This window comes from Saimiri boliviensis, chromosome 1, assembly GCF_048565385.1.
Source record: "Saimiri boliviensis isolate mSaiBol1 chromosome 1, mSaiBol1.pri, whole genome shotgun sequence".
NCBI lineage: Eukaryota > Metazoa > Chordata > Mammalia > Primates > Cebidae > Saimiri > Saimiri boliviensis.
The window spans coordinates 98,678,979-98,688,626 of NC_133449.1; the positions used below are offsets into that span (position 1 = coordinate 98,678,979).

General features: G+C 50.2%; 1 long non-coding RNA gene across 1 annotated transcript; it reads right to left on the minus strand.

Moving 5' to 3' along the window:
* Positions 1 to 1,599: 1,599 nt before the first annotated feature.
* On the minus strand, positions 1,600 to 9,597 carry LOC141584842 (uncharacterized). Its single transcript, XR_012518056.1, has 3 exons — positions 8,957 to 9,597; positions 6,642 to 6,865; positions 1,600 to 5,919 (listed from the first exon to the last, which is right to left on the minus strand). It is a non-coding gene; the product is annotated as an uncharacterized LOC141584842 (long non-coding RNA).
* Positions 9,598 to 9,648: the final 51 nt, after the last annotated feature.

A 9,648-nucleotide genomic window follows, 5' to 3' on the forward strand; every position in this document is an offset into this window, starting at 1 on the left:
CTCATTTGTGGCATCCTAAGTCAGCTTTGCTTTGCTTTTCCCTACCCTCCCCTCCCCTCCCCTCCCCTCTCCTCCCCTCCCCTCCCCTCCCCTCCCCTCTCCTCCCCTCCCCTCCCCTCTTCTCTCCTCTCCTTCCCTCCCCTCCTCTCTTCTCCTCTCTTCCTTTTATCTGAAACAGAGTCACTTTGTGGCCCAGGTTGTAGTGCAGTGATGCAATCACTGCTCACTGCAGCCTTGACCTCAACTGATCCTCCCACCTCAGCCTCCTGAGTAGCTGGGACTACAGGCTAATTTTTGTATTTTTTGCAGAGATGGGGTTTCACCATGTTGCCCAGGCTGGTCTCCAAATCCTGGGCCAAAGCGATCTGCCTGCCAGGACCTCCCAAAGTGCTGGGATTGCAGGTGTGAGCCACCGCGCCCAGCCAGGACAGGTTTCTAAGAAGCAGGACTTGAGATCCTGATTCTTGTGCAGTGGTTTATTGACAAGGGGCTCTCAGGAGACACTGAGAGAGAGAAGAGGGAGATAGGACATGATAGGGCAGGGCACGGAGAGAGCCTGGCACAGAGGCGTCTCTGCAGGAACCTGGCCTCAGCCTGATCCCCAGGGAGCTCTGGAGTGTGGCTAGGGCCACACAGTTGACCCCACTACCTTGAGGCAAGGGAGCCAGACCTTGATACCCTGATATTGGTCAGTCATTGGCTGCACGCTGCCCTCAGCATCCAGGGAATCTTTTAGGCACTTTTAGTATTCTCCTACCCAACGGGCTGAAAGTCCCAGCAGGCAGGGGATGGGGGCAGGGACCCAGAACTGGCGATGTGGGTGAGACCTGGACAGCATCTTCTGCTTGTGGATTGCAAGTGGTAAGACAAAGGAGCCTCTCAGCCGCTGACACTTCCGAGGCAGACAACAAATGTATATTGAACGTGACAGAGAGTTAGAATACATGAGCTTCATCTTTACAGAGTTTACGATCTACTTGTGGAATTTAAAATACAGCTACTGGCTGGGGGCAGTGGCTCATATCTGTAATCCCAGCACTTTGGGAGGTTGCGGCAGGAGGATCACTTGAGCCAGGAGTTTGAGACCAACCTGGGTAACTTGGTGAGACCTCTTCTCTACAAGGAATTAAAAAATTAAGGGAGGGTGGGAGGAGGGAAAGAACAGAAAAGATAACTATTGGGTACTGGGCTTAATACCAGGGTGAGGAAATATGTATAACGAACCCTCGTGACACGTGTCACAGGGGTTTAATTTAAACTCAAATTCAAATTTAAAATTAGCCAGGTGTGGTTTTGTGTGCCGGTAGCCCCCAGCTACTCGGGAGGAGCTGAAGTGGGAGGATTGCTTGAGCCAGGGAGGTGGCGACTGTGCCGTGGTCATCCCGCTGCACTCCAGCCTGTGAGACACAGTGCAACTCTGTCTCAAACAAAATCAAATAAAGGTTAACATTTGTGTCCCCACCGAAATCTCATCTTGAATGGTAGCTCCCATAATTCCCATATGTTGTGGGAGGGACTAGGTGGGAGATAACTGAATCATTGGGGGGGTTCTCCCATACTGTTCTCGTGGTCGTGAATAAGTCCCACAAGATCCGACGGTTTTTCTAAGGGGAAACCCCTTTTGCTTGATTCCTTCTCTTTGCTTGCCACCATGTAAGACATGTCTTTGCTCCTCCTTGCCTTCCACCGTCATTGGGAAGCCTCCTCAGCCATGGGGCACTGTTAGACTGCTAAACTTCGTTCTCTTGATAAATTACCCAGTCTCAGGTATATCTTTATCGGCAGTGAGAAAACAGACTACTACAAAAATACAAGAAAATATAGCTACTTTCATCACCTTGTGCCAGACACCCAACCCAGTGCATGGTGGTTTCTGCCCTCATGGAATCCAGGCTGTACCGCTCCCACCCCATTCCTGATGTGCTTGTTCTCTGCAAGCACATAGTGTACCAGCCAGTCTGGGCTCTTCACAGGCTCAGAATGTTGCTCCGTTCTTCCAGGCCTTTGCACACGCTGTTCCCTTCACCTGGATCCCCTTCCCTCCCTCACCTGCGTGGTGAGCTCCCATTTACACTTCCAAATACCATTCAAACGTCTCTCCGCAATATTTACACATCATGAGCAAAGTCACCTTACTCCAGGGATGCCGGGAAAGTGTAGTGTTTCTTATTAAAGTTAGTGGAATTCACCATCCCCAGAGCAAAACAGTAAAGTCTCAAGGATGCAGAGATGTGTGTGACTGACAGTGGCAGCAGGCCTGTATCAGACATTTGTTTACAGCACGTCAGTCACCGTGCTGAGAGCTGTCTGTGTCATAACTTGCTAAATCCTCCCTGCAACCCTCAAGGTAGGCTCTATTGTAACCCTCACCTCACAGAGGAGGAAAGGGAGGCACAGAGAGGCTCTGTAACTTACCCAAGGTCACAGAGCTGGCAAGCGGCAGAAGCAAGGGTCAATCTCAGACCATCGTTATACCACGTGTCATTCCAGCATGCTGTATTGAGTGAATGATCGAATGAATGCAACTAGCAAAACCAAAATGATGCAAGACCCAGGCAGAAGAGAGCCCTACTGAGCCAGTTCCTGCAGCGTGAGGGAAGAAGGTCCCAGATGGGCAGTTAAAGGGTCTGGCTGCAGATGGAGAAGAGGCAGTCCAGGACGGGCATCCCCAATCCTGGACTCCAGAGGCAGCCAAGCAAGAAGCCAGTTCCTGACACCAGGTCCGTGTGGGAGTAGCTGCTCAGCTGATGAGGAACTGCCCATGCACTTGCTATTTCGTTAAGGAGGGGCAGGCCTGGGTCTGGAATTCGAGCTCAAACTCTGCAGACAGGACCTAAGGGGTCCCAGCCTCCAGAGTTATGTGGGACAGGCAGCTTGTCAGGGAAGGTGATGCAGGAGGTGACGTTGAATGGGGTGATGATAAGTTCTGAGAGGACTCTGTCTGTGAGTGCTGCCTGCTGCTCTGCTCCTAGAATCCCATGAGTACCTCTGAGCTAAGGGGCTGCTGAGAGCAACTAACAATGGCCTCCATGGACGTGGGATGAAGAGTGGAGACATGTGTGTTAACTGTCCACCATCCTGAGTAGCAGAGCCGTGGGAGAAGGGAGCTGGGCAGATGACTAGCAATCAGCATTTTATTAAGCACTTACAATGTGCTAGGGACCACATTAAATGTTTTTCCTGCTCTATCTCATTTAATCCTTAAACTAACCCTAGGAGAGAAATATTATCATTATTCCTCCTTTAGAAGGTCAGCACCATGAGGACCATAACTTTCTAACCTGCAATGATTAATGCTGTGTTGTCAACACCCAAAAGAGTATCTAGCACATGGCAGACACCCAATCAGTGTTGCTGGCAAGTAGATTAACTCCCATTTTGCAGATGAGGAAACTGAGGCCCAGAGCGGTAAGTAACTTTCCATCTCAGAGCAAAACAGAAAAGTCTCCAGGATGCAGAGATGTGTGTGACTGACAGTGGCAGCAAGTAACCAGGATGAACCTGCAGGCAGCCGCGTGTGCATACCCTTCCTGCCACCACAACGCAGGGAGGGCTTAGGTCCGAGTCACCTTGTTTTATATATTGAGATCTGACGGGTCCAAGGGAAACGCGCCTGGTGCAGGGTTACCTACTGAGCCTGGAGCCCAGCCAGGTTTGCAACTTTGAAACCCTAAGTCCTCGAGCCATTTCATTTCCACGGTTGACAGAAACAGAGACACACAGTCAGGTCCTGCATGCCTCAGAAGGACAGGCTGTGGGCAGTGCCAGCCTGGCTGGGGACCTCAGTGGCCATTCTGTTTGAGAGGAATTCTGACCCAAGAGACCCCACGACAAGTGTCAGCTCAGGTAAAACCGTGATGCACAGGGAGCCTCCCACCTGTTTCCCTCTCTCCTTCTCCATCGCTCTGTCCGGGGGCTGGTATCTTCCCTTCCCTCCAATCAAAACACCGTCTCTAAAAAGTGTCTGTACCTGATGAACACTCTGGTAGAAATGACTACGGAAAAGGGTCCGTTTCCAAATGATTTCCATTTTAACAGGAATCAAAGGCTCAAGACAAAAAACACCTCTCTGCAGAGCGAGCGTCTGCCACCATCAGCAAAAGCTAAAATTTACAGGGCTTTATGAACCAGGCACTGTTCAAACTCGTCAGCATGTATTCATTCATGGAATTCTCATGTCAACTCCATGAGAGAGGAATGAGTGCTTCATTTGGAGATGGGGAAACTGAGGCACTGTGGAGCTAAGTTGCCAGCCCAGCTCACACGGCCAGAGCGTAGCCAGGTCGGGACTCCAGTCCAGGCAGAGCAGAGAGAAGTATACTAGTGAGGAGGAGGGAGGAAGAAGTGGGAAATCCCAACTGAGGAGATTCTTTTTTCCTTCATCTGATGTTAGGGACCACCCAAGCACTGGCCCCAGACACCCACCGTGGCTCTGCCCATTTGCTGGTCCGATGATCTGAGGACATCTGTTGCTTCTTGTCCTCTGGTCTCACAGTTACAAGTGTACAGGAGCATGTGGGCCAGGCATCCCGCGTGCGGACGTGATCTGGCTTGGCCCACAGGCCTGCTCTTTTATGCCAGGCTGCAATTTTTTGAGATTACTCAATGTTTGGAAAGGAAGCTGGGCCAAGGACAGACCTTTGGTAAGAAGCACAGGGTGTTTAGAGAATCACCCCTCCTCCTCCTCCTCCTCCCGGCCTCCTCCCCCGGGAGACTCAGAGTTGGAAACACCCTGCAGGGAAAGTTGCTGCAGCAGTTATTATGGGACACGGACCGCCTCTTCCAGGCCCAGCTGTTCTCTGGGGAAGCCTGGCTGGCAGCTCACACACCCCCTTCCAAATGGTCTTCAGAGGGAGACAGCAATGCTCCTGGCCCTGCCTGCTCTTGGCAGCCATTGCAACCTCCTGTGTCCCAGGCATGGCCAGTTTGCAGCCCTGGGGGAGGCTTCTGCTGTGCTGGTTAACTGGTTAACTGGGCACTGGTATAGACAGCCTGGGTTTCTCATCCTAGTTCACGTGCTCACCAGCTGTGTGATATTGGGTGCATCATCTAATCGTTCAGAACCTCGGTTTTCTTATCTGTAAAGTGGTGAGAACAGTAGCATTGACCCATAGGTCACTGTGAGGATGAGACAGGGGAGTGAGTGGAGAAGCGAGCTTGGGGCCAGTGTGCAAATTACGATCTAACTAGGCCAAACTCGCCCAGGCCCCGCCCAATATTTTTGGCATTCTGGGCTTCCAGATGGCATGCCTCTTTCACTTCTGTGACCTTCGTTTCCGGACAGGGGTACAGCGGGGGAGGTCAAGGGCACAATCCACACTAAAGGATCAGGCACAGCCATTACTCATCACACCACAGACGACGACTTACTGACGTGTGAAAAACTCATGACATTTGCAAAAGGGGGAAAAAGCCAGCTGCCAAGGAGCGTGCACCACAGAATCTCGCTTGCAGAGGCGTGCAGGGAATATACGCAGGAGAAAAATATTGAGCTGGTTTATCCTTAAATACCAACAGCTGTTCTCCTCAGGTGGGTGATGTTTTTCTCTTCTGGGTCTGTTTTCCAACTCTCTGCACTGACATCACTACATCAGTACACAGAGGGTACTGTGGGGCAGTGGCCAAGGCTGGGCATGCAGATACTGGAGGCAGACTCCCTGAGTTCAAAGCCCAGCTCTGCTCCTGACAAGTTCTGGGACCTTGAGCAAGGGATTTAACTTCTCCAGGCTCAGTGTCCCTATCTGCAAACAGGGAAAGTAATGATACCTTTCTCAAAGAGTCAAAGTATAACTCACCACGGTAGGGTCAGCGCTGATTTATTTCTTTGCCTTTCTTCTTAAAACCCCTGAAAGTTTCTTCTTTATATCCCTGGCAGCAACCACAGTGCCAGGCACACAGCAGGTGTTCTCGTAAAGTCTGCTGAATGAATGAAGGAGGGAGTTTATGAATTCATATAAGGACAGATATTCACACATCAGGATACAGAGATAGTATCAGATGAGTCAATACATGCAAGGGGCTTAGAGCACTGTCTAGCATTTCGAAAACTGGAATTATCGGGCCGGGCGCAGTGGCTGACGCCTATAATCCCAGCACTTTGGGAGGCCAAGGCGGGTGGATCATGAGGTCAAGAGATCGAGACCATCCTGGTCAACATGGTGAAACCCCGTCTCTATTCAAAATACAGAAATTAGCTGGGCATGGTGGCGCGCACCTGTAATCCCAGCTACTCAGGAGGCTGAGGCAGGAGAATTGCTTGAACCCAGGAGGCGGAGTTTGCGGTGAGCCGAGATCGCACCATTGCACTCCAGCCTGGGTAACAAGAGTGGAACTCTGTCTCAAAAAACAAAAAGAAAAGAAAACTGGAATTATCATTATGATAAAGAAATTATGTAAGAGGAAAATATTGAGAGAACAATATGAACCAATTTTTTTGAATGGTGTAGAAATGACTGTTTGTTTTGTATTGTTTTGTTTTGTTTGTAAGACAATCTCTTGCTCTGTCACTCAGGCCACAGTTTCAGTGGCACAGCCGCATCTCACTGCAACCTTGACTTCGTGGGCTCAAGCAATCCTCCCATCTTAGCCTCCCAAGTAGCTGGGACTGTAGACGCATGCAGCCATGACTGGCTAATTTTTACCTTTTTTTTTTTTGTACAGACGAGGGTCTTGCTATGTTGCCTAGGATCGTCTCAAACTCCAGAGTTCAAGTGATCCTTCTGCCTCTGCCTCCCAAAGTGCTGCAATTACCGGCATGAGCCACTACACACGGCTGTTTGGTTTTCTTCTTTTGAACTTTTCTGTATTGAGAATAGTTGAATGAAGCATGCATCACTTTTATAATTTGGGAGGACACAAAATGTTACTGAAAGAAAAAAAGTGAGAGGGTAGTTCACAAAGTGCTCATAGGAAACGCAAGTTGAAGCAAGTTAGCCGAGCCTACACCCTGTGCCTGTCAAGGTCATGTGTGGGTGTGCTTGTCTCAGGCCCTTACTCCCACCCCCATATACTAGGTTACACATCTGCTCATTCATAAAGAACAAGACACCCAGAAGGCCGATGTCAATGCTGAGTTATAGGCTCTGAAAATATCTTCAGCTAAATCTCTCATTAGATAGATAATATAGATACCCATATATAGAGGTGCATGTCTCTATTTAGCTATGTAAGAATTATAAGCTCTTTTTTGTTTATTTTTTTGAGACCGTGTCTCGCTGTGTGCCCAGGCTGGAGTGCAATGGCGCAGTCTCAGCTCACTGCAATCTCCGCCTCCAGGGTTCAAGGGATTATCCTGCCTCAGCCTCCCAAGTAGCTGGGATTACAGGCATCTGCCATGCTGCCCGGCTAATTTTTGTATTTTTAGTAGAGACGGGATTTCACCATGTTGGCCAGGCTGGTCTTGAGCTTCTGACCTTAGGTGATCCACCTGCCTCAGCCTCCCAAAGTGCTGGGATTACAGATGTGAGCCACCTCACCCAGCCAGACTCTTAAAATATCTACAGCTAAATATCTTGTTAGATAGATAAATAGATAAGGTAGATATCCATATAGAGAGGTACATGTATCTATCTATCTATATCTATCTATCAAGAGAACCTTTAACTCCAGCTGTAAAAAAGGGTATGTCCAACTCTTGGTCTTCCATGTATTGCCCCAGCACAGTGCTCACCACGATAGGGTCATCACTGATTTACTTGTTTGCCTCTCTTCCTAAAACCCCTGAAAGTTTCTTCTTTGTATCCCTGGCACCTACCACAGTGCTGGGCACATGGCAGGTGCTCCTGAAGAGTCTGCTGGATGAATGAGAGGCAGTGCATGAACTCCTATCAGAACAGACATCCACATGTCAGGGTACAAAGACAGAACATGAGGATTAGTCATGTCTGGGGTGAGGACAGGTCCAGGAAGGATCAAAGATGGGCAAGTAAGGCTTGGAAGGGTGAATGTGTGAGATCCCCAAAGAAAAGGGGAGAGGGAGAGATGGGGGACAGCCATCCAGTCAATGAGAATATCATTTAAAGATCCTTGATCACACCTGTAATCCCAGCACTTTGGGAGGCTGAGGCAGGTGGAACACCTGAGGTCAGGAGTTTGAGACCAGCCTGATCAACAGGGTTTCATCTCTACCAAAAATACAAAAATTAGCCACGTGTGGTGGTGGGTACCTGTAATCCCAGCTACTTGGGAGGCTGAGGTAGGAGAATAGCTTGAACCCAGGAGGTGAAGTTTGCATTGAGCTGAGATTGAGTCATTGAACTCTAGCCTGGGCGACAGAAAGACTCCAACTCAAAAAAAAAATCAATAAAATAAATAAAAATAAAAATAATAAAGATCCTGTAAGTGGGCTGAGTGTGCTGGCTCACACGTGTAATCCCAGCACTTTGGGAGACTGAGGCAGGAGGATCGCTTGAGCCAAGGGGTTCAAGACCAGCCAGAACAACATACTGAAACCTTGTCTCTATAAAAATCAAAGGGCCAGGCGTGGTGGCTCATGCCTGTAATCCCAGCACTTTGGGAGGCTGAGGTTGGTGGATCACAAGGTCAGGAACTGAAGACCCACCTGGCCAACATGGCAAAACCCCGAACTAAAGATGCAAAAAAATTAGCTGGGCATATGGGCAGGTGCCTGTAATCCAAGCTACTCAAGAGGCTGACGCAGGAGAATTGCTTGAACCAGGGAGGTGGAGGCTGCAGTGAGCAGAGATCACCGCACTGCACTCCAGCCTGGGTGACAGAGCGAGACTCTGTCTCAAAAAAAAAAAAAAGAAAGAAAGAAAGAAAAATAGGTAAGTGTGGCATCCTGCACCTGTGATCCCAGCTACATGAGAGGCTGAGGCAGGAGGATCCCCTGAGCCTGGGAAGTGGAGGCTGTAGTGAGCACTACACGAAAGAAATCCATGATCCTTTAGCAGCCATTTCCCATTTTACCAACTCCTCGCCCCTGGCAACCACTCACCTACTTTCCGTCTCTATGGATTGGCTTGTTCCCGACATTTCACACACATGGAATCATGCAATGTGTGGTTTTTTCGTGTCTGGCTTCTTTCACTAAATATTACGTCTTCAAGGTTCATCCCGCTGTAGCATGAACAAAGTGTGACAATTGATGCGTTGATCGATGAAGGTTACCTACATTCCTTCCACACATGTGTGCCAGTCTTGGGGGCCCAGCCAGGAGTAGAACTGACAGTGAACCCTGCCCTGAAAGGTTTCTGGTTAGGGAGGAGAGGCAATAAACCGGATAAACCGGTACATTATTTGGAATATTAGACTCGGATAAGAGCTCAAGCGAAGAGTGCGGTAGGAAACTGTGTGGAGAGAGAGGGGCTAAGACTAAGCAGAGTGGTCTGCAAAGGCCTCGCGGCAGGGGGGTCGCAGGGACGCTCCCGCCCGGCCGGGAAGGCGAGAAGCAAGGAGGTCCCAGCGCACGCGTTGGTCCCTCGAGGGCCGTGGCCCGGCGCCTGGGACGGTGGGTGGCACCGGGGCGCATTTCGCGCTGCAGGGCTGCGGCCTGCCTTTGAAGGGACCGAGTCGGACGTCGCGGGGAGGGGCGGACACCGGGAGTCCCAGGGGCGCGGACGACAGGGGCGCCCACCCCGCGAGCCCTCCCAGTGGCCCCCGTGCCCCGCCCCCGGCCGCAGGCCCCGC